Below are 23,490 nucleotides of genomic sequence, written 5' to 3' on the forward strand. Positions count from 1 at the left end.
ACTGAGCCACAGCTGACACTTTAAGCACAAAATATATTTTACCGCAGCTAGAAGCATTTTGGGGGAGAGAGGCTGCACACAAACCATTGACATGTTCTGAATAAAAAAACTGAGGTTTCTGTGCCAAGAGAGAAATAAAATGTACAAGGGCACTGAAATGATGGCAGGGGATGGTACAGCGTGAGTGCTTAACCCATTCCTCTCTCTCAGATGTTTTAGCAACAGCATTAACTCATTTTTAACTGCTCAGCTAAAATAGCAGAGAGAGAATTCTGAGGGAAAAAATCATTAGATTATCCCACATGGTAATTTCAGGGCCTAGGTGCACAACAATGACAACCCATAATTACACCGTGCCTTTAACAGAGTAATTGCCCAAAATATTTGAGAGTGCAGAAATATGCAGTGTCGGTTTTCAGCAGTTTTGCTTTGTCCTCTTTTTATTGAACCAAATTACCTGTAAATTAACTGTAAATGAACAGAACTTTAAATAAAACCTCAAGTGTGCCGGCGGACACAGCCTGCTCCATCTCCAGGGCCACCCGGGCGCGAATATAGCCGCGGAAGAGAGGCAGGCAGTCGGGCCAGACGACCCCCTCGACCGCTCGCTGCCTGGACCTATTAATGGCCACTTTGGCCAAGCCCAGGAGCAGTCCTACGAGGAGGTCCTCCGATCTGCCCGCTCCCCTCCGCACCGGGTGATCGAAGATCAGGAGCGTGGGAGCAGTTTTGCTTTGTGCAGTAATAAGGGTAAATTTTCCAAGACTCCACCCTGCCAATGGTGCTCTATACACAGTCAGCGAGTATTGGCAAATGGCGGGCAATGCCCCCAGTTTTTAGTCAATTGAATTCAATGGATTTGCTGCATGCAAGGCCTTGCCAGCAGCTCAGGGTGTTGGTAAATTTACCTTGTACTGTAAATACAGCTTGATTCCTGAGCAATGTGGAGTGTGACTCCCTGCAGGAATGCAAGAAGAAATTGTACTACTCCCATAGGTGGGTGGTGAGCAGCAACATGGAATTAGACATTAGCTTGGAGAGATCCCTGATTAATCAGCATTTAATAAGCTCTGTAAGCCCTCAAACTCAAAGCTTTCCCACAAATCAGCTAAGTTGACAGGGCTCGCTGTTGAAACTCTGGGCTAGATTTTCGGGGAGCCGTCAGGCGGGGTTTCAGGCGTTGGGGGGGGGGGGGGGGGCTGGTGGGAATCACGAATTTGGGGGTCCTGAAACCATCCCGCCCAAAACCCCGCCCCATGTAAGTTTCAGGGGCGGCGGGTACCCGCCCCGCACTGGGACCTGCCGAAACCAGGCAGGAAGGGATTAGTGCCAATTAACTGCCTGTTAACAGGTAGTTAACAGGCAGTTTTTAGCCTAATCCCTATTTTGAGGGGTTTCGTGTGGGTTTCCAGACGGCTCCAAACCATGCCAGGTAGTGCAGGCGGGCCGTCAGGTTGAAGGAGTTGGAGGGGTCACGATGTCGGCGCTCAGGTGAGTGATGGGTGCATGAGTGCAAAGGTAAGTGTGTTTGGTGTGTCTAAAGTGTGTAAAGAACGTTTACTTACCTGTACTTACCTTAGCAGCCTTTCTTCCTGTAGCCGTCAGGAGCGCATCACTCAGCTGGAACTGAAAGCTGAACGGCTGCTATCTGTCAAAAGTGACAGCCTTCAGCTTTGAGTGCCGGTGAGAGTTCTAACTGAGTCTGTGCAGAGTGACTCAGCTTAGAACTCAGAGTGTCAGCGTTTCACAGCTTCAAACAGCTGTGAGACACTGATATTTCATCTGTCAAGAACTCTTGACAGATGAAATTTCAGTCTGTGACGTCACCTGTTGCCGGGTGGCCCTTAATTGGCCTGATGAGCCCGCTGGGCGGGCTCAACAAGGTCAATCAAGGGAAAATCGCGCGGATTGGCCGGACGTCGAAGTAGGCGGGTCAAAAACCCGAAAGGGGAAGTCCCGCCTTCTTCCCAGCAGGTTCAGCAAAATCTACCCCTCTAGTTCTTCTGACAGCCTCTCAAGAGTCATTGGTTAGGTCTGGGAGAGCATTGTGTATGTTCTGACCATTCATCTGACGTAATTTTGGTCTCTTTACCCAAGGAAGGATATACTTGCCTTAGAGGGGGTGCAAAGAAGGTTTACTAGATTGATTCCTGGGATCAGAGGTCTGTCTTTTGAGGAGAGGTTGAGTAGAATGGGCCTATATTCTCTGGAGTTTAGAAGAATGAGAGGTGATCTCACTGAAACGTATAAAATTCTTAGAGGGGTTGACAGGGTAGATGCTGACGGGAGAGTCTGGAACTAGGGGCATGGTCTCAGGATAAGGGGTCGGCCATTTAGGACGGAGATGAGAAATGTTTTCACTCAGAGGGTTGTGAATCTTTGGAATTCTCAATCCCAGAGGGCTGTGGATGCTCAGTCGTTGAGTATATTCAAGACTGAAATCGATAGATTTTTGGACTCTAGGGGAATCGAGGGATATGGGGATAGGGCAGGAAAGTGGAGTGGGTGTAGAAGGTCAGCCATGATCTTAACGAATGGCGGAGCAAGCTCGAGGGGCTGAATGGCCTACTCCTGCTCCTATTTCTTATGTTCTTATGTAAAATAGCCCCTCTGTGCAGCATCCCAATAGGTTGGTAAATGGTAAGGGAGAGGAGACCCAAGAACGAGGTCCTCCTCAACCAACGAAGGTCACAAAAGTGCCCATAATGCTATACTGAAATGTTTGAAATGATCCATGCTTCAGAAAGATATTGGGAAAAGGGTACAGAAATATCCCCCATCAGGGGCCCAGCAGACCATCACAGGCCAGTGGATACAGCAGCACAAAAATGGCTGATGTCCTTCAGCCCAGGAGACCAAAACCAGGCTCCCAGTTGCACCGCGGGAGCCTAATTTAAATATGTTCATTGAAGTGACCCCCATCTCCATGGCGGGACACCCGGACGCCACGAAACCCACCACCCTAAAAATGGCAACAGGTGCATACGCGACAGGTTGGGGTCGCTTTCCCCGTATTTTCATTTTTAACTACTCCCCCATCCCTCGCCCACCCATCCCAGGGTTAATATCGAGGCCTCGGAGTCTGTCCTCAATGCATATGATGAAGTCGACAGTGATTTGCTCCAAAATAGACAATATGCTCCCCTCACTAAAGACCCCCACTGCAGGGGGGGGGGGGGGCGGAGGTTGGGGAAGGGGGCACAGTGGTCGGGAATTACCAAATAACAGAGAAGGCAGCACATGCAGTGGACAACTTCTTTCCCAGGTCCCGCTAACCACCCAAGCTGACACATGTAGCTCCAAGAGAAAGTCACTCCTTATCCAAAAGACAATTGTTTCTTGCTTCAAAAAGAACCAGGCTGTCACTGTACTTGCTTTGCTGGGCTCCGAGATAGCCCACAGGCTCTGCTGGTGAAGGTCATCCAGGGTTCCCACCTTTGATCATGAAGCAGTGACTCTTGCTTAAATATGTGCATGTCTCGGCATCAAGGTAAGTGTTGGATTGGGCATAGCTATGACACCCGCCTGCAGGAAATCACTGTCTAGGCTCACATGTGCAGAATGGCTACTTAGTTAAGGTACTGGAAGGCTGCTGGCACCTGTGGAACTGTACGAGTCAGTGGCATCTGAAAAATAACGGAGAAAATAAGGGCGGGCTGTTGTGAGCTGGCATGCACTGCCTGAAAGGGTGGTGGAAGCAAATGCAATAATAACTTGTATAACAGAGTTGGACATGTACTTGAAAAGGAAGAATTTGCAGGGCTATGGAGGAAGAACAGTGGAGTGGGACTAACTGGATAGCTCTTTCAAAGAGCTAGCCCAGGCACGATGGGCTGAATGGCCTCCTTCTTTGCTGTATCATTCTATAAAAAAGATAAAAATACACCAATAAATGACGATGGAACTTTCCTTGCTGCGGGGCCTTTTCATGATGAATGAACCTGATATATAGCAGAATGCAGGAAGATAATCGGAGCACTCAAGCTGCAATTTTCTTCGCAGGACACGTACTTGAAGTGGGATGACAGTAATTCTCAACTCAACTCCCCCCTGGTCCTCACTACAGCCTACCTGTGCAATCTTCTCCAGCCTTATATCCCAGCATGTAACCTCTGCTCTTCAGACCTGGTCTACCGTGTATCCCCTCTCTCCCTTGCTCCATTCCACTGTCAGTGGTTCTGCCTTCAACTACCACACTCCTGCACTCTGCAACTCCCTCTCTCTACTGCTCCACAATTTTAACTCCCAGCTTCACAAACCTCAAAAGCTACCTCTTCAACTGATCCCACAGTCACTTTGTGTAACTTCGCTCCCACTCCCTGCTCAGTCCAATCTCTTGTGAGGTGCTTTGATCAGTTTAGTACACAAAAAAGGTGCTTTATAAGTTTAGATTTGTCATTAGATAAAGGAATGAGCAAAAATGTATTTTTCTGTAAATACTCAATGCTACACAGAATTTTGAACAATTCCATCAAGTTTATGTTACAAGGATTACAGAAACACACCTGAACCAAACTGAACAATTATAAAACATAATGGCCCAGAATTTGCAGTGGGTAGTAACAGTGAACGAACATCGTTCTCCGTTATTACTCCTTTGAAACGGACCGCAACTTCAGGATGTAGCGCAGGCGAATCCTGAAGTTGCAGTCAGTCATTCACTGCTCCGACACTGGCTGCGCTGTGGCCGCCCCATAGCTGGCAATCAGTGTAATCAGGGAAATCAGTAAAAAAGATGAAAACTTGGACTTTTCTGCAGTAATATCGCTGTTAAATACCCCATTAAAGGTTAGACCTTGTTGGATTAGGTGCAACTAGCATTTTAACAGTGTATTGACTGCTAAACCAACATTATGGCCCTGAGAAACTGATTTTAATGCTATGGCGTGTCAAATTTCTCCATTATAATAAAAATTACAATTTGTAAGAAACTTTAAAAAAAAAATGTATTTTTTAAAAAGTTTGTTCATCTTTGTTTCAGGTTTACCTTTTCCCCATATGAGAGCCCCAATCTTTGTTTTGCTCTCTATAACATTTTTAAAAAGTCTGAATAAAAGCAGCTTCTTTACTTCCTGGTTCCTGGCCTGCAGGAATTCTGCGTTCTGATTGGCTGCTTAGGCAGCTTGTTGACGTCACAACAGCTCGCGCTATGGAATTCCCACTATACAACACTGATTCTCAATTGCACGTCAAAAAAGCCAAACTACTCGCCACAGAGATCGCTTTCTTCGGGGTCAGCGGCGAACGTCTTTGCTTCACCGCTGTCCGCAAATTACGGGCCAATGTATTATGTATTTTCCCATGTCATCACAAATAGAAACTTATATTATTCTCCCTTTCAGTCACATTGCCTGATAGGCCTCAAGTTTGTTATTATAAAATCGGCTGTGCTTTGCTTTCATCTGCCATCATTGTAATAATGAGTTTCAATGTTATAGGCAGAATTTGGATTCAGAGCATTGGGAGGCGATTTTACCAGCCCCGAGGAGGCGGGTTTGGAGGCGGGACAGTTAGCAAAATCTGAGTGCGGGTTCGGAACCCGCCTCCGCGCAATTTTGCCGGAGGCGGTTTTGATGGGTGCAATTTGGTCCCGCCTCCAGCAGTCCAGAGAGGTAGTTAAGACCCTTAAATAGTAGTTAAGGGCCTCTATAATCCTCGTTATACAGGCCCTCGTTATTTTTGCACATTTTCAGCGTGTTCCATGACCCTCCTAAACCACGCAAGCTAAACCTGGCGGGTTGACAAGTGGGTGGCCTCCTCAGAGCTGCAGCTCCACCATTAAAACAGAGCTTTCATCAGGGAGCAGTTGCAGGTGGCAGAACTTTTGTTCCAAAGGTCTTTCAGCACTTTTAGCAGGCCTGCCGAAGTTGGAGGTGCTGCAGCTTCCATCTCTCAACTGTGGGACCTCCTTGGAAGACCCTCTCCCCGCTTGGACTGAGCGCTGCCCCAACGAAGGTATCTGCCAGCAGCATGGGAACCATTTATTTCCTTTCACCACGGACCTCAGATTCGGATGAGGAGCAGCCATGGCAGCAGCAGAACCAGGCAGCTCAGCAGCAGTAGCCCCAACCTCCTGCTCACCCACCTGATGCTGCACAGGGCAGAAGGCACCAGTGCATGGAAGCACGTCGTGCAAGGAATGCACTCATCTTGACCAGATTTGCATAGGTTGCCCATTGTGGCACATGTGCTTGGCTCCTTCTTAACACGATAGACAATGGACATGACTCTCTGGCCTCCTTTCACTCTGACTACCAACCTGACCATGCAAGTGTCGCGGAGCCCGCAATGTGGAGTTGCCTAAGCCGAAATAACAGATGCCATCACCCCAACAGTTTGCCATCAACTAATTTTAATACATTCTCACAGGGATGGCATTTCATCAATAAACAGAAACACTCACCCAATCTGCACACAGATCTGGGGGTTATATCCCTTGCCAGCTGGACCCACACAGCCTTGGTTTCTTTGGAAGGCCTCTTACTCCCAGATGAGGGGAAGAGCACCTCCCTGCTAGCTCTCGCCCCCTCAACCAGCATACCCAGCGCCTCATCCGAGAACCTCGGGGAGGCCCTTGTCTTGCAGCTGGCCATTCTTCAAGGAGATAACAACTTGGAGGTGGTGCAGCATCGACCAAAAACCAGTGGAATGAGCCAAGGCAGCAAGCAGCCCTTAAATAAAGCTGGATAAGTGACGTCAGCAGAGGCGAGTTTCAGTCCCAAAAGACTAATTGGCCCAGGAGAATCCACATCTCTGAAATTTTTCCCACCTCTCAGTGGAGGCGGGTTTGGAACCCACCCAAACCGAAACCCGTCTCCAACTCGCCTCCATTGGGAAAATCGCCCCCTTGGTGTTCCAATGCATCCAAGTGTATTTGAGGAGTCCCACCCACAAGCCCCACCCGCCTCCCAGCGGTCAAGTCGAAGTGTGAGCCATTTTGGAAATCTCAAATACTCCCAGCGATCAGCTCAACAGCAGGGTACAGACCAGGAAACAGGACGTTTGTTCACCTTCTTGGCTGACTAAGGAATGAAGCAGACTCCGAGGAGATCTAAACTGAGGAATAGAGTGGATAAAAACAAATGCAATGGAGGTGAAAAATTTATGTGGAGGTTGAATAATAATAATCTGCCCCCTTTTAACGCTGTAAAATATTCTCTTTAACGGCCTCCCACTGTAGACAATGACTGACTCATCTCCATAAGTACTTCATCATACTCTCCAGTACAAAAATGATAGAGCTGATCTGTATTATATTAAATAACACATAAATGGCTGTGAGTCATGGACTGCAATATAAACTGAGGTTTCCGCAGACTACTAAAACTGCCCAGTCTTTATTCTCCTGGTTTATGGCATCAGTATAACCTCTCAGTTGTTCCAATCTTGCAATACATTCCAACCCAACTGTTCATCTGTGTGTGGTATGGTGCCCACAGGGAACGAACGTGCAACTTCAAGAACTTCTCAGACACATGAAAAACTGAACCAAATTGAGCCAACATAACACTGTGGGTAGAGGTGCCTGTAGGCAAAATGTATTTTTCCAGAGTCCAGCAGCTTTTCACGTTTTAGGTATGGTTTTATATTAGCCCAGTTTCGTTTTGAGAATGAAAAACAACAATTTGAACTAGCACTTTTGTTCCCAATTAGCACCAGTACCACATTTTTGAAAGAACAGTTTAGAAGCAGTTTGCTCAAGTGTGGCTATAAGCATTTTCTTCTGGCAGTATTCACTCATTAAATTGACAACTTACATTTATATAGCGCCTTTAACGTAATAAAACAAGATTAACCATCGCTCATTGAACAGCCAGTGCAGCTCAGCCTTAAAATTCACATTCTTATTTCAACTTCAGTTAAGTCCTGAAACTACTACTAATGATAATATTTATGTAGAGAGTTTGAGTAATTGTGATAAGAATAAGGGATTATTTTATTCAAACTTTTAGACTGTACAGTCTTAACTGCAGGGCCGGGTAGGAATTAAGGGGTGAAAATTCCATTGCTCCATTCCTTACAGGAGCACTTATCATAAAACTTCAATTTCTCACCCGTTCGAGATGGATGGATGGAAAATGACGGACTGCAAGTGTATAATTTTGCGATGTGTGCTCGGCACGCTCAGAGTGACTCAACAGAGTTTTGACCCTTTAAAAAAAAAGATTCTTAATGGTAAGAATTGACATCTATATATGTTCTAACAAATTATGGGCTATTAAAGAGTAATCCAGTTCACATCAGAGCCTAGGAATGACTGCGATATTAACATACAAAACACTTAACTTGTTCAAATGATTTTGCTGTGTAGTCGTAAACTTGAGGTCATCCAAAGTGCTGCTGCCCATGTCCTAACTCGCACCAAGTCCCGTTCACCCATCACTCCTGTGCTCGCTGACCTACATTGGCTCCTGGTTACACCACGCTTCAATTTTAAAACTCTCATCCTTATTTTCAAATCCCTCCATGGCCTCGCCCCTCCCTGTCTTGGACCTCCTCAAGCCCCACAATCCTCCGAGATATCTGCACTCCTCCAATTCTGGCCTCGAGCATCCCTGATTTTAATGGCTCCACCATTGGTGGCCGTGCCTTCTGCTGCCTTAGCCCTAAGCTCTGGAATTACCTCCCTGAACCTCTCTACCTCTCTTTCCTTCTTTAAGACACTCCCTAAAACCTAACTCTTTGACCAAATCTGCCCTAATATCTCCTTATGTGGCTCGGTGTCAAATTTTGTTTGATAACGCTCCTGTGAAGCACCTTGGGACATTTTACGACATTAAAGGTGCTATATAAATACAAGTTGTTGCAGTTTTAATGGAGGCATTAATCTCATTCATTCAGCATTCATATAGCATTGTTGCAAACAGTAAATGCTATACTAAGAGGGATATAGTGAGCCTAGCTGAAGAGTCCTGAATCCAAGTCAAGGCCTGAATTTACAAGCTGATCATTACAAGTCAGCTACCTTCACTGTGTGAGTTTTAATATTCGAAGCTAGGCCACTAGATAGAATGATGGAAGGTGGGGGAGGGGAGCAGGATAAATTGCACTGGGACCAGGAGCCTTGCATTCTACAAAGTGCACCTTCTATTGCCTAATTATGGAGCATCACCAGCTCAGGCCATCGTGACTGGAAAACGTGACATGATGGGAGCAGGAATGGGGACCATTATTAAAGAAAGAAAATTTAACACTGAACCCCTTTTGATAAATTTTGTGCGTCAACTGTTTTACTTGAAATGTTTTGTGGAAGAATAATTTGAAACCAGGCACTTTGGAGTTTCACCTTTCATTTCTGTCCTACATTTCTTTTTGCTCTCAGTGTCTCAGATAACCAGTTTCGTCATTCCCCTCGCAACCAATGACGCTAAGCAATTGTGACAACCGTTTACACTGTAAATTGAACAGAAGCCTGACTTAATACATGTCCAGTGCGAAAAAGTTTAGTGTTGCTAATCCAAATACTAACATTTCAACGGCACTTCCATCATGTCCACTACATTAAAGACTGTATCATTTGCTAGTGTACTAAAAGAAAAGCTGAAAAAGTGTCATATCTGGAAAATAATCAGTCATCCTTAAGCTTTAGTTCAGCTCTTTATTATGGATGAGGCCTACACCGTTTACTGGCCTTTATAATAATTTACAATAAAAATTGTAATATTGGAGAGATGACTAACTAACTGGAAATATTTCATGCATTTTGACTAAATTTGACTGAGCAATGTCCAAAATACAGATAGAATAAAACAGGATAAAAACAGGAGACAGAACTATAGCTTCTGTCTCACTGCTTGTAATTTTTAAAAATTCTACATGCTTGAATAAGTCAGATCTGATATATCATTGCCAGCTATACTGTATTAATAATGTTATTTTTTTAAAGCTTACTTGCAATGATCATCTATTTATCTGTTAAAAGTCTGCATCTGCACTTCTTCTTCTGTGTAACATTTAATTCCCGGGTCTTGTGGAGGGAGGGTCGGGAGGTGAATGGCCAAGTGGGAGAGGCGACAGGGAGGCAGGGGTAGGTAAAAGCAAAAAGGGAGTGAATACGGAGACGTGTGCAGAGGGGAAGTGGGAAAGGACAGGAGCAAAGGAGGTGGATTCAGGCAGGATTATGGCCCTCGTTGTCCTTCACCTCCTTCGCCAATGAATCACATTCACTTTTACCAGTCTCTTTCTCTTAATATATTGCTAAAAACTTTTAATGACTCAATACTCAGTGATGTAAGAAAACTCACTAAGCACTTGGTTGAGTATAGAACAAGGCTTTAATCAACTGTTTCACAACCATGAGATTCTAGTTACATCACTAGTTCCTGGTTACAAAAACATCCTGGGCAAGCTGGACCCACGCCCGAGTATTTATACTCCTTGGAAGGCGCCACCAGCTGGCCGCCCAGTGTTATTTCATGAGTCATTTCTTCATGAATGATAAGATTCATGACACTCAGTGCTTTACTCCTACAGCCCTTACTCTCAATCCTCGTTACTTCCATCCACCAGCTGCTTGCTACTCTTCCCAAACTATTAACTCGCCCCCAGTACACCTCACTTACCCAGTCGCCTAAACTACTCCCAAAACTAACCACTTCCCAAACGCTATATTCTATCACTTACCAACACCACAACATGTCTGCTTCTTTATAAAACACCATATCCTCTGACTCTGTCAATAATATATTCAACACAAACAGTTACGAATTATGAAAGGAAGACTTGGATTTATGTTGCAGTTTATCGTGTTTCAGACATGTCTCAAACCACTTCACATATAATTGATTAGTTTAACATCAATGACTGTTGTTGTGTAGACAAACATAGCTGCCATTTTGCACATAGCTGGATCACACACACTGCAAAGAGAATGACGGGGCTAATCTGTTTATAGTAGGGTTGATTGAAGGAGGAATATTGAGCAGGTTTCCTTCCTCTTATTCAAATAGTGACATGGGGTCTTCAACACTGAAATAGACAGGAAGGGCCTCAGTATGACATCTTACCTGAAAGACAACACCTTCGATAATACAACACTCCCTCAGTACAGGAAACTTTCGTTTAACCGGAGGTTAAATGTCCGGAAAGCTCTATCCACCGGCAAAATTCAGGAGTCGGTGCAGATAAGTTTTTTTTTACTTTTTGTCGCTTTTTTTCTCCAGTCAGGCTCTGCAAGCATCTAGCTGAAGCTGTTGCTTAGCTACAGAGACGCTTGCAAGCTGCGCCGACTGTTTTGAAGCCGTTGCTAAGCAACAGGGTTTGTTGCTTCAGACGGAGCTCAGAAGCTCCGTATGTTTTAACATTGGCGCTGGTTTCTACAGCAGTTTTGATGGGACGGCACCAGCTCGGTCCTGTCAGTGCCGGATACCAGAAAGTTTCCTGTACTAAACTGGAGTGTCAGCCTATATTACACACTCAAGTCAGGCAGTGGGCCTTACACACCTTCCTCACTAGTGAAATCTTCTTTTGCCCTATAAGCATTCTGATTGTACCACTTCATAATTACTCCTAACACAGATAAACAGTGGCTCACAACAGAGCTTTAAACCATCACGACGGAGGTCGTCACTCCATGATTCATAAACGACTTCTAAAATTTGGAATTCAGCTACTGTGCAGTTAGTGCTTTCTTTCCACCCACTAGTTAGACATCAAGTAATTTAAAAAAATGTTTTACACTTTTTCCTTCAGTCAAGTCACTGAGCTGCGAATGATAATTGCTACAGGATCTACTTTGGGCAGAGGCAGTCCTGCAAATTTAAATCTCTGCCTCACGAAGTGAGATTCTGAAGGCAGTGGTCAAGGCTGGAAGTAACCCCAAACGCCGGCCTAACATTTCGAAGGATCTGCCCCTGCGATTTTCTGATATGTGGTGGGCGAGTTTCCCCCCAAAAATTTAGGCCGTAAGGTCGTTTCAAAAATCATGAAATCAATTTTTTTTAAATCAATACAGTACATAAACAATACAATATAAAAGGCAGTGTGCCTACATTTCCTATACTTTTTAATTTATTAGTTGCTGCAAAAAAAATCTCGTGCCCTTGGTGCAAGAATAAAGCACCGAATCCCCAAAAGTCCAAACCTGTAATGAAAGTGTGCCCCTGTGCTGTTCGCATCTGCAGGAGCAACATTCCAAATCTCAGAGCATCATTGGTCAGAGCAGCCTCAGTTATATATATGATGAAGGAGCCGCCACCTGCCTTCCAGTTGCCTTTACAGCAGGTTTTATTTACAGTCCCATCTTTAATTTGTAGCTTCGACATGTTGTCAGGCGATGCCAACACGGCAGTTACTGCACACTGGAGATTTTCATGCAACAAATGAAGGTCTTTAGTGCGGGAAACTAAAATGTAATCCTCCATCTTCATTTACATTTGCATGACTGTCGTATAAGGGCTGTGGGCTATCTTCATGGGAAGATCAATACGAAAGAGCTGCACACAAAACCAGAATCTGGAATGTGAACATTTAACAGCGTTCACAGTGTCGATGCAGCTTCATTCAGCGCTTAATTGCACATTTGGGGAAATTAAAGCAGCTCCTTCAGTTTGTGCTGTGCAGCTTGTAAAGCTGTTTAACTGGTCTCGGTTTTAATTATGACACCACGTACCTGATCACAAGCAATACAGCAGGGTTCAGCACATGTTCGATAAAGGAGCATCAATCAGCTGTGGCAACACAGTGCCCTATACTGTACGGACCTTCAAACGCTTCTCATCAGTGAACAAGTAATTAGAACACAGCAATTAACCAATCAGATCACCGTTTCTGAGCAAGAATCACCCATTAACAGAGTAAGATTGTGAGGCACAGGTTACTGTAATGCAAAATGCCATCTGGTGGTAACACAAACACATAGCATCCACGAGTTCGACAAAATCGTGGCCTTATTAACACATGGGGGAGGGTAAAGTTCACAGCAGCAAAGTTTTGAATATTAGATCAATGCTGCATTTTGTTTCCTTTACCACCAGATACATCTATATCTCCGCACTAGCAAATCTGTGACACTGTTCATCGTAAGGCAAGTCATGTGAAGAGGGTTTTAACATGAATCGCACAATGTATTAACGTGCTGTTCAGTCGCAACTATGTTTAGCCTGACTTAACCCTTTAAGGCCAACAAGCCTAATTGCGGCAAATTGAAGGCCAATTAACTGGCGGCGAGGAAAGTTCGCAGATTGGCAAGGGCAGGTTAGCAGATACCATTGACCTGAAGCGTTAATCCATACCTTCCTCTCTCCACAGATGTGGCCGGACCTGCTGAGTGTTGCCTGCATTTTCTGTTTTTATTTCAGATTTCCAGCATCTGCAGTATTTCACTTTTTTAAAAAAAAAATGAAATAATTGTTTTTTTAAAATATTTTTGTCACATTGAAAAGTTGCACTTTGAACTGTGATGTATTTTTGCTAAGCAAGGCATTGGCCCGGAATCTCCGGTTGGTAATGACAGCGTTCGCCGTTATTACCCCTCTGAAACTGACCACAGGATGTACAGTACTAGCAAAATACTGCGGATGCTGGAAATCTGAAATAACAACAGAAAATGCTGGAAATACTCAGCAGGCCAGGCAGCATCCGTGGAGAGAGAAATAGATTCAACGTTTCGGGTCTGTGACCCTTCGTCAGAGCGCAGGCGCATCTAAACGCGGAAATCCTGAAGTTGCGGTCAGTCATTCACTGCTCCGACACTGTGCCCCCCCTCACCCCATAGCCGGCAATCAGTGTCAGCAGTGAAACGGATGAAAACTTGGGCTTTCCCGCGGTAGTATCACTGTTAAATACCCCATTAAATGTTGAGCCTTGTTGGATTAGGTGTAACTGGGGTTTTAACAGCATGTTGACTGCTGAACAAACGTTATGCCCCTGAAAAACTAATTTTTAATTTGTGGAGTGTCAAATTTCTCCATTATGATAAAAATTACAGTCTTTAAACAATTTGAAAAAAAAGTTTGTTCATGATATTTCTACCTTAGCCCCATGTGAGAGTCCCAATCTTTATTTCGCTCTTTCGGATGAGACGTTAAACCAAGGCCCCATCTGCCCTCTCAGGTGGACGTAAAAGATCCCATGGCACTATTTTGAAGAAGAGCAGGGGAGTTATCCCCGGTGTCCTGGGTCAATATTTCTCCCTCAACCAACATAACAAAAAACAGATTATCTGGTCATTATCACATTGCTGTTTGTGGGAGCTTGCTGTGCACAAACTGGCTGCCACATTTCCCACATTACAAGTGACTCCACTTCAAAAGTACTTCATTGGCTGTAAAGCGCTTTGAGACGTTCGGTGGTCGTGAAAGGCGCTATAGAAATGCAAGTCTTTCTTTCTCTGTAACAATTTTAAAATTGGGGATAAAAGCCGCTTCTAATTACCAGGTTTCCTGTCTGTGAGAATTCTGCATTGTGATTGGCTGCTTAGACAGCTTATTGACGTCACCGCAGCATCGCACTAGGGAATCCCCATTACAGAGCGCTGAAATCACTTGAACGTTGAAAACAGTAAACGTCGCGCCATGGAGATCGCGAGGTCTCTACGGGCAGCTCTCTTCTGGGTCAGTGGCGAGCACCTTTGCTTCGCCGCTGACCGCAAATTACGGGCCATCATTATACGTAGTTAATTTCAGTGAGTCCAAAAACTTACAGTAACTTGTTGGTGACGGGGACTCTGAAGAGGTTACATCTGGAGACAAGACGTAGGGGTTTAAATAAACCTCTGTGGATAAGGCAAGATGTGCAGCTCGTTGGCAATCCAATTTGTCACGCCACGGAATGTGGGACACCGTTTTGTACTCCCCCCACCCGCCCCCCCCCAAAAAAAAAGCAGCTCGCTCATCTCAGCCACACTGTCAAGAAACCGAGCGGTGCTTCCTCACAGGAGGGGAGACCAGGGGAAGGGAAGGGAAGGGAAGGGAAGATCAGCAGGGAGACTGTTCCCCAAGCTCTGCCCAGCGACAATATTGGCAATGTGCCTGCAGCAGGTAGCCTGTCTACATTCTAGGGGAATGATAAAGGGTCTGAGGAAAGGGGACAGGCATGGATCATGAGGGGTGGGGTAAAGAAATGGAGAACAATTACAAACAAACAAACAGAGTGTGGAAAAGTAAAGCTGACAACGTTTTACTGCTGTGTGCCGCTGCTAAATAAGGCCAGCGTAACAAGTGCAGCTCTGAAGCAATTAAGCAGCAAGCTGAAGAGTCAATGCCGTGAGCAATGACGTGGGACTTCCCTGCTGCATCACCATGGAACACAGGGAAATGAAAAGTTGCATTAACACATAGCCTGAAGTACTATTGACTAAATGTGCCAATGTTTTCAGGCAACACATAATCCTCTGACCCAAATCATCATAATTGCCTTCAGATGCACTATGCTGCCAATCTCATTAGCAGAATTTGTTTTCCCACTGTCCTGCTCTGAAGGGATGAATACCCCTTCAATTTTGCCAGAGTGAAAGGCCGTTTCCCTTCGAACCTCGGTTAGATTTCCAGAGTTGCCCTTAAAAGCACATCAGACTTGAGGCACGCAAGAAAAAAATGCGCATCTACTTTGTAACACTAACCTTTGAACTGGGGCAATTGCATTTCTTTTTAGCGCAATTTAATACAACCGTTTCAATGGCAGTAAGAAAGAGGGCACACATCTTTCCAATATGGGGGAAGATTTCCTTTATTTATGATTTCAGTACAAATAGCAAGCAGAGGAAATCTTCCCTTATAGTTCTCTCTAGATCTCCCAGCTGATTAGAGTATTGATATGAGTAGTTATGTTACATGAACAGAATGCATCTCCCCAAATCACCACTCTCATCAGCAGGGAGATTGATAAAGGGCATATGTAAAAATTGACTTAAGACACCAAATAGAATTTAGCTACTCCAGGTCCTGCTAAATAGCTCCCTGTGATGTACCTTTTCAGATGTCAAGATTAATTTCTTATATCATCATAAAGTATAACTGCCTTCTGTGATTCCACATAATTAAATATAGATTATGAATGAGAATAAAGCAGCCTTTAACATGCAAGAGAGTAGTCAATCTTGGTCTGCTTTCTTGCAGAATTCCAATTGCATGCTTTGAATACTGAAAGAGTAATTTAAATACACTGCCAATTTGCTCACTCCTCCTTTCCAGGTAATTATAGTAGCAATGCACAAGAGGTTCATTGCAGGAAAAGAACCGCTCAGCCCGAGGCCAAGTATCACTCTTGCTTCACCACGATAGTCACCTGGGAGAGGGAGGGAAGGATGGACCTCCAAATATACAACAGGTACCCGAGAGAGTGTTGGAGGGCTGTAAACTTTGTAAACCAGCAGAGATTCAGTTGGCATAATAAACCACAAAAGACCAATCCTGAACAATTGAGTATCTGAAACCAGGCTGATACCTGGGTTGGCAGGAATGACGTATGAGGAGAGATTGGGTCGATTGGGCTTGTACTCGCTGGAGTTTAGAAGAATGAGAGGGGATCTCATTGGAACTTATAAAATTCTGACAGGACTGGACAGACTAGATGCAGGAAGGATGTTCCCAATGGTCGGGGAGTCCAGAACCAGGGGTCACAGTCTAAAGATAAGGGGTAAGCCATTTAGGACTGAGATGAGGAGGAATTTCTTCACCCAGAGAGTGGTGAACCTGTGGAATTCTCTACCACAGAAGGCAGTAGAGGCCAATACATTAAATATGTTCAAGAAGGAGTTAGATATATTTCTTAAGGCTAAAGGGATCAAGGGGTATGGGGAGAAAGCAGGGACAGGGTACTGAGTTTGGATGATCAGCCATGATCGCATTGAATGGCGGAGCAGGCTCGAGGGGCCGAATGGCCTACTCCTGCTCCTATCTTCTATGTTTCTATGTTTCAATGGTATTTCTGTTTTTCAGCAATGTCTTGGTACAATACGAATAGAGTATTTTGGCAGGAATACTGCACTCCTTTTTGACATTAATACTACAGACTAAATAATAATTTTCAGACAGTAACAAAAAACCTGCCTAACATTTTTCATCAAACTCTATTAATGGACCTACATTATTATATGTGGTGTGCACTGAATATCATATGAAGCAAAATAAGAGACTGGATTTTTATAATGAGTTATGATGACTCTCATCCTACTCTTGACTACATTGCCTAGAGGTTAGGGGGGAAAAATTCAGTTGCTTTGTCCCTCCTGAGGGGGTGCTAAGGGGGTGCAAAGCCCCTAGCACCTGGGTGCGGCACTGTGACACCTCCCGCAGAATTCAGCAGGAGGTTAGCGGCAGCGGTAGCGCCCCGCCGATGGCAATGACATCATCGCTATGTGCAGCACCCCGGCCACAAACTTGGCTCACCCCCCCCGACCTACCGCCGGACGCTATGTCCAACAGGGTCAGGGGGGCGTTTTTGTGGCCAGGCAGCCATTTTTTGGGGGGCCGCCTGCCTGCAACTGCACCTGCCCCCTCTGGCCTCCTCCTGTGGGGTCGGTCAGCCTAGCACTCCTCTCGAGTGCTGGGCTCTTTTGCCGACACCCCGCTCCCCGGTAGTCCAGCAGGGTCCCGGTGCGCGCTGCGCTGGTCCCCTCCCCTTTAATCAGGGGAGGGAGGCCTGCAGTACCGCAATGCTACGTGCCGATGCGCATGGCGTTGCTGCATGTAGCGCCGCGATATTCAATGCGAGCGCCCCAAGAGGGAGGCGGGGTGCTTCCAGTAGCGCTCCGCTTCCTGCTTGGGGTGCTACCATTCAATTTCGGGCGCAGGGTTGCTAACTTTTTCAGGGCACTAAAAGTATCGCCCCGGCGAAGTTAGCACCCCAGAGGGGGAGCGACCCAAATTTTCCCCCTAGATCTTCCTTAGTTAAAACATCAATTACTGCACACAACACGGCTGCCAAGTGCATATCCTTTACAGCTACTGTGAAACCCATTCCTACCTTTCGACTCAAGTAACCTAATAAGGATCCGAGAGAAATCGAATTTCAGAACTGACATCCTTCCACTTCCGAATCTCCACAAACCATTGCATTTCATTGCCATTGAGGACTGTTCAAGGTTTCTGTTCCTATAAATCTCGGTGTTTTCATTTATTACATACAGCCCAGGACAAATGTGGTACAACGTGTTGCTGAAGAAGGTGGTGGTGTCCGGAGCTTAAAAGGGAAATTCTGTGTTATTGAACAAATTTTAAAAGAGATTGGGGGAGAAATTCGATTGCTTTCCGCCTCCTGTTAGTGCCCTAAGCGGCGCTACGTCGCCGGCGATTATGTCACTGCCGTGCGCAGCGCCCCGGCCGCGATCTTCGGAAGCGTCCCCTGACTTACCGCCGGATGCTATGTCCAACGGGGTCAGGGGGCCCTACCTGCGGCCGGGGCTTGCTATATAAAGGCGAGGTGCAGGGCGGCCATTTTTGTTGCTGGCCGCCTGCCAGCACCTGCCTCCACTCCCGTCCTCCTTACCCACCCCACCGCAGAGTACCGGGTGCGCTCCATGAGCCCGACACTTCTCGAGTGCCGGGCTCTTTTGCCGGCACTCCGGTCCCTGGTGGCCCAGCTGGGCCCCGGGTCGCATTGCGCAAGGCCCCTCCCCTTTAAGAAGGGGAGGAAGGCCTGCAATACCGCGGTGCAATGTGCCGCAGGGACACGTAGGGCCGTGATATTTCCTCGCAGCGCCCCAAGAGGCGGGGCGCTTCCAGTCGCGCCTCGCTTCCCTCTTGGGGTGCCACCACTCAATATCCGTTGCCGGGGCACTAATTTTTCCTGGGCGCTAAAAATAGCGCTGTGGTGAAGTTAGCCGCTACTCAATTTTTAGCCCATTGCATTTTGTAACTGAAGCAGGAATGAACTGCTTCGAGCGTTTCCTGTAAGTTTGACCAGGTGCTGTTCTGGAGATCCTGTGGGCTGTGTTTCACCTTAGCATAGAGGAGAACAGCCAGGATGACAAGTCCATTTGCTTGGTTTACAATGGTTCTTTTACATTCCTATAGAAAAAGATATTTGCCTGAATAACAGAAGTAATAAATTTTTGAAGCACTTTGAGAAATGATAAGGTGCTATATAAATGCAGTTCACTCTGTTTATTGTATTCGGCCCTGGGGCAAGTCCTAACTCAAGTCTCACACATAAGATTCTTGAGCCGTTTACTAGGGAAGAGTCACTGAGCTGGTTTTCCATTGCCTTCCTTCTGATTTTTCATCTTCGGAGTGCATTCTCCTAGGAGGGCTGCAACCGGGGCTAAAGAGCCCCACATACCTTTTTCCAATATTGGGGTGGTGGGCACCCGCACCCATCAGACACAAGTACCCTCGCTGGACATCGATCCAGTATTCAGAGCTGGCACTGTCCGGAGTGGGGGCCAAGCCTAGCCCTTCTGACTTGGAGGCAGGAATACTACCATTAAAGTAGTGGTCACTCGGTCCGGATGTGGGTATCCCACTGGACGTCCACACACCGGAGCTGTCTGAAGTGGGGCTTGAACCCTTCACCTCTGACTCAGAGGCAAGAACGCTGCCACTAAGTCAAAGGCTCACACCTTAAATGCAAGTATTAGTACCTAATTTCAAATGATACCGACTATCAAATAATGGGCCGTATATTCCAATCCCTACGGGTGTGTACGGGCTGTGTACACACCCGTAGGGACATCGGAAATGCCAGTTTCAGGCATGTGCTGAAAACCGGCATTTCCGATCCGTCAAGAATGTTCGACAGATCGGACGCCTGCCCTGGAGAAGGGCCTCTGCGGGCGGAGAGTTCCGCTTTCTGGAGAACCTCCGCCCGCAGAAAACCCTTAGAAATCTTACACCTGGTAAAAGCAGGCATAAGGCCTGCTATTACCAGTATAAGAGCTGAAAAAAGTTTTTTTTTAAATTCCCACTCATTTATCATTTAAAAATACTTAAATAAAAAAAAGTAAGTTTATTTTGAGCCCTGTAAAAACGTTTTATTTTTCTCAAAAAATTAAATTTTTGTTTAAAATATTAAATTTATTGTAATTTCAACTCATTTTAAAATGTGATTTTTAAAAAATTTATTTAAAGTTTTACTATGTTTTTCATTGATCTCCATCCAATTGGCTCCCCATGGCCCACGTGATCCCAGGGACGCTTGCGAACCGCCTACGCCTCTGGGATACGTGGGCCCTGCGCACTTGAGTTTGGAGAGGCCCGGGATCGGAAGTGTACGCACCTCGGGAGCCCTCAGGTAAGTCCGTAGATTTTTTCCAGATCGCAGGCCTCCGCACGCGGGAAGCCTCCGATCGGAAAATACGGGCCCAATGTATTTTTAATACATTAAAATGTAACCTTTCTCTTTTTGAGTACCATAAAGCAAAGAAAATTAAACACTTAGCAGATTCAATTTTAAAGTTTTGAAATCATCTCTTGCAGATTGGAAGTGAACTCTCACAATGTAAATTATATCATTTACTTCCTGCCATTAATATATCGGAAAAGGGTACAGGGGATAAAACCGTGACACAAAGGTTAACGTTTGATACAGAAATGTTAAAAATCCTATTTATGCGCAGATCTGCACAGAAATGACAATTTGCAGGATGTTCTTTGCCGAACACCTTCTCGAGGCAAGTAAAGCAAGTGCTTAGCTCCCCTGCTGAAACCAGCGCAGTATTACACAAAGTCCACTTTCTGTTCTTAAGTATATCGGCAGCTTTGGAGGATTAATGCTGCAGTTTAATCAGGAAACATCCCTTTAGCTTCGTCTCCAGAACGCACTGTAAACGTTAATCCCATACGTAGTTACAAGGCACTGGAGCATTCTCCGAGCTACAGGGAGAACGGCTGAGGCAGCAACCATATGTTCCACTGGTGCTCAGACTTGAAACATCTGTGAAAAGCAGAGAGCGGCAGCAAGGGCCCAGCAAGGGGTTTAATTCGATGATAAAATTAGAGCACGAACACAAAACCATGCAATTACAGCTCATTCCAACGGAAAACTGAAGATTTTCTTATATAAATCATCACAACAAAAAGCAGGTTGCCAAGTACAAGAACCAAATATTGATTTTTTTTTGTGTGTGTGGTGCAGTAAAGCATCTCCTCGCTATTTGGTTGCTGTCAAAGACACTGTTTAACAGCTGGAGTCAAATTGCACTATTTACAACAAGAGTTGCTGTCAAGTGGACCATAAGTATCCTCTCAACATGCTATTCAAATGGTGCTTCACCACAGAAATTGTCGACTTCTCCTAAATTGAAGCACAGTCTATGCAAGGCACTTTTCATAGCCCACCAAAGTACTAAACCAGCAGTATATTTCATGAATGAACTGGATAGCTGGCATTTTTTTTTTAATCTGGCAAAAAAATTCATTCGAGCCAAGTCACAAAAGCCCTACAAATGTACTGTGCCCCCTAATTCAACTGAATTTGTTACACTGCATAAAAAAAAGCCTCTCTCTGTCATTCAAGAGCTCCGCGACACGTGCGCTCACAAAGGCAGAGTTGAAAAAGTCAAAGCAGCGTGAAATCAAAGTTTTCTTCCATTGTACTTCTGGCCGATTGTCGGGGACACGGTTTCAGACAAAAGCGGAAACAAGCCGCCGAATAAGGATTTATAGTGCTGGCCGTGCAGCCTTTGTCGGCTGAAAGCGGCTCTGTGATATTCCATCACTATGGTGTGTATAAATAAATCAGACATTTTCCTGTCTTCGGCACCATTCTTGGTATTTTGAAGGATGTTCTTGCCATGGAGGGAGTGCAGCGAAGATTCACCAGACTGATACCTGGGATGGCAGGAATGACGTATGAGGAGAGATTGGGTCGATTGGGCTTGTACTCGCTGGAGTTTAGAAGAATGAGAGGGGATCTCATTGAAACTTATAAAATTCTAACAGGACTAGACAGACTAAATGCAGGAAGGATGTTCCCGATGGCGGGGGAGTCCAGAACCAGGGGTCACAGTCTAAGGAAAAGGGGTAAGCCATTTAGGGCAGAGATGAGGAGGAATTTCTTCACCCAGAGAGTGGTGAACCTGTGGAATTCTCTACCACAGAAGGCAGTTGAGGCCAATTCATTAAATATATTCAAGAAGGAGTTAGATATATTTCTTAAGGCTAAAGGGATATGGGGAGAAGGCAGGGACAGGGTACTGAATTTGGATGATCAGCCATGATCTCACTGAATGGCGGAGCAGGTTTGAGGGGCCGAATGGCCTACTCCTGCTTCCATCTTCTATGTTTCTATGTTACAGGGAATCTGGGGCCTGTGTGAACAGTGCATGCAATGGTGTGTCCCCGCAACCAGTCAGATTGAAGAATCCTTACTGAGGAACAGAATCTAAACCATAAAGTGTAAGTTATTTAATGCCAAATCATGTACAGAATGTGAAATAAAGAGAAGATGGGATTGAGAGAGAGAGAGAGAGAGAGAGAGAGAGAGGGAAAGACATGAAGAAAAAGTTTAAAAAGTTATTTTCTTTTTTAATTTTTAAAAATCTCCAATAATTAAAATCTGAAGGAATGAGACTCCACACTTGTAAAAATAAATTTTAGTGCCAGAGAGGTTGTTTGGCAGTAATTAAGACTTACCAATCCGTTAAAAAATTCACTTACACTTGAATGGACAAGCCTCAACTTTTTCTGGCGTGTTTAGTGGGTATCTGGTGGATAAGTACCACAATTTCACGCCCTCCATGTATTTGAACGCCAAGTCTCTCAATGAAATACTGTTATTGCAAAGGAGCAGGGTAACTCGGACAGCAACTTCCTGATTTCTGCATTGAATGGTGCGTGTGCGGACGCCGGAAGTTGCTGTCCGATTTACTCCATAACAATGGTGAGCGCTGATAGCCTCGCCGCTACTCTTAATGCAAAATCTGGGCCAATGAAACATTCCCAGCAACAGAATTCAGAATGTTTGCAGTCTTGAATTGAGCAGCGCAATCACCCTTTTTTTAAAAAGTACGACCTCTAATGGATCTGACCATCTACCATGTTCAATTAGAATCAACTGATTTTAACAACACAGCACCGTACAATTCTGCTTATAAAATAGTATATCCTCTAATTTACTGTGAGCAGTGCCTCGGGACATATAAACTAGATAGTGTTGCATCTCAGGCACGTCTGTCACACGCACAAAGGTGATGCACTTTATCTTTAATTCTTTTTGCATCTGTAACAAAGAAATCCAGTTGTTGTACGCAGCCTGAAATTTACAAGCAGTTACAACTGCCCTCTGATTAAGAGAGACTTGAAGAGACTTGCATTTCTATAGCGCCTTTCACGACCACCAGACATCTCAAAGTGCTTTACAGCCAATTAAGTAATTTTGGAGTGTAGTCACTGTTGTAATGTGGGAAACGTGGCAGCCAATTTGCGCACAGCAAGCTCCCACAAACAGCAATGCAATAATGACCAGATAATCTGTTTTTGTTATGTTGATTGAGGGGTAAATATTGGACAGGACGCCGGGGATAACTCCCCTGCTCTTCGATATAGTGCCATGGGATCTTATACATCCACCTGAGAGAGCAGACGGAGCCTTGGGTTAACGTCCCATCCGAAA

General features: G+C 45.2%; 1 protein-coding gene across 2 annotated transcripts in view; it reads right to left on the reverse strand.

The window, feature by feature from the left end:
- Window positions 1–23,490, reverse strand: part of LOC147100054 (WD repeat-containing protein 72-like) — a 281,840-nt gene that overhangs the window by 126,640 nt on the left and 131,710 nt on the right. The window lies entirely within an intron of this gene.

The sequence above is a fragment of the Somniosus microcephalus genome, chromosome 27 (genome assembly GCF_052327205.1).
Source record: "Somniosus microcephalus isolate GS21.2 chromosome 27, FLI_Smic_1.0, whole genome shotgun sequence".
In the NCBI taxonomy this organism is placed as follows: Eukaryota; Metazoa; Chordata; class Chondrichthyes; order Squaliformes; family Somniosidae; genus Somniosus; species Somniosus microcephalus.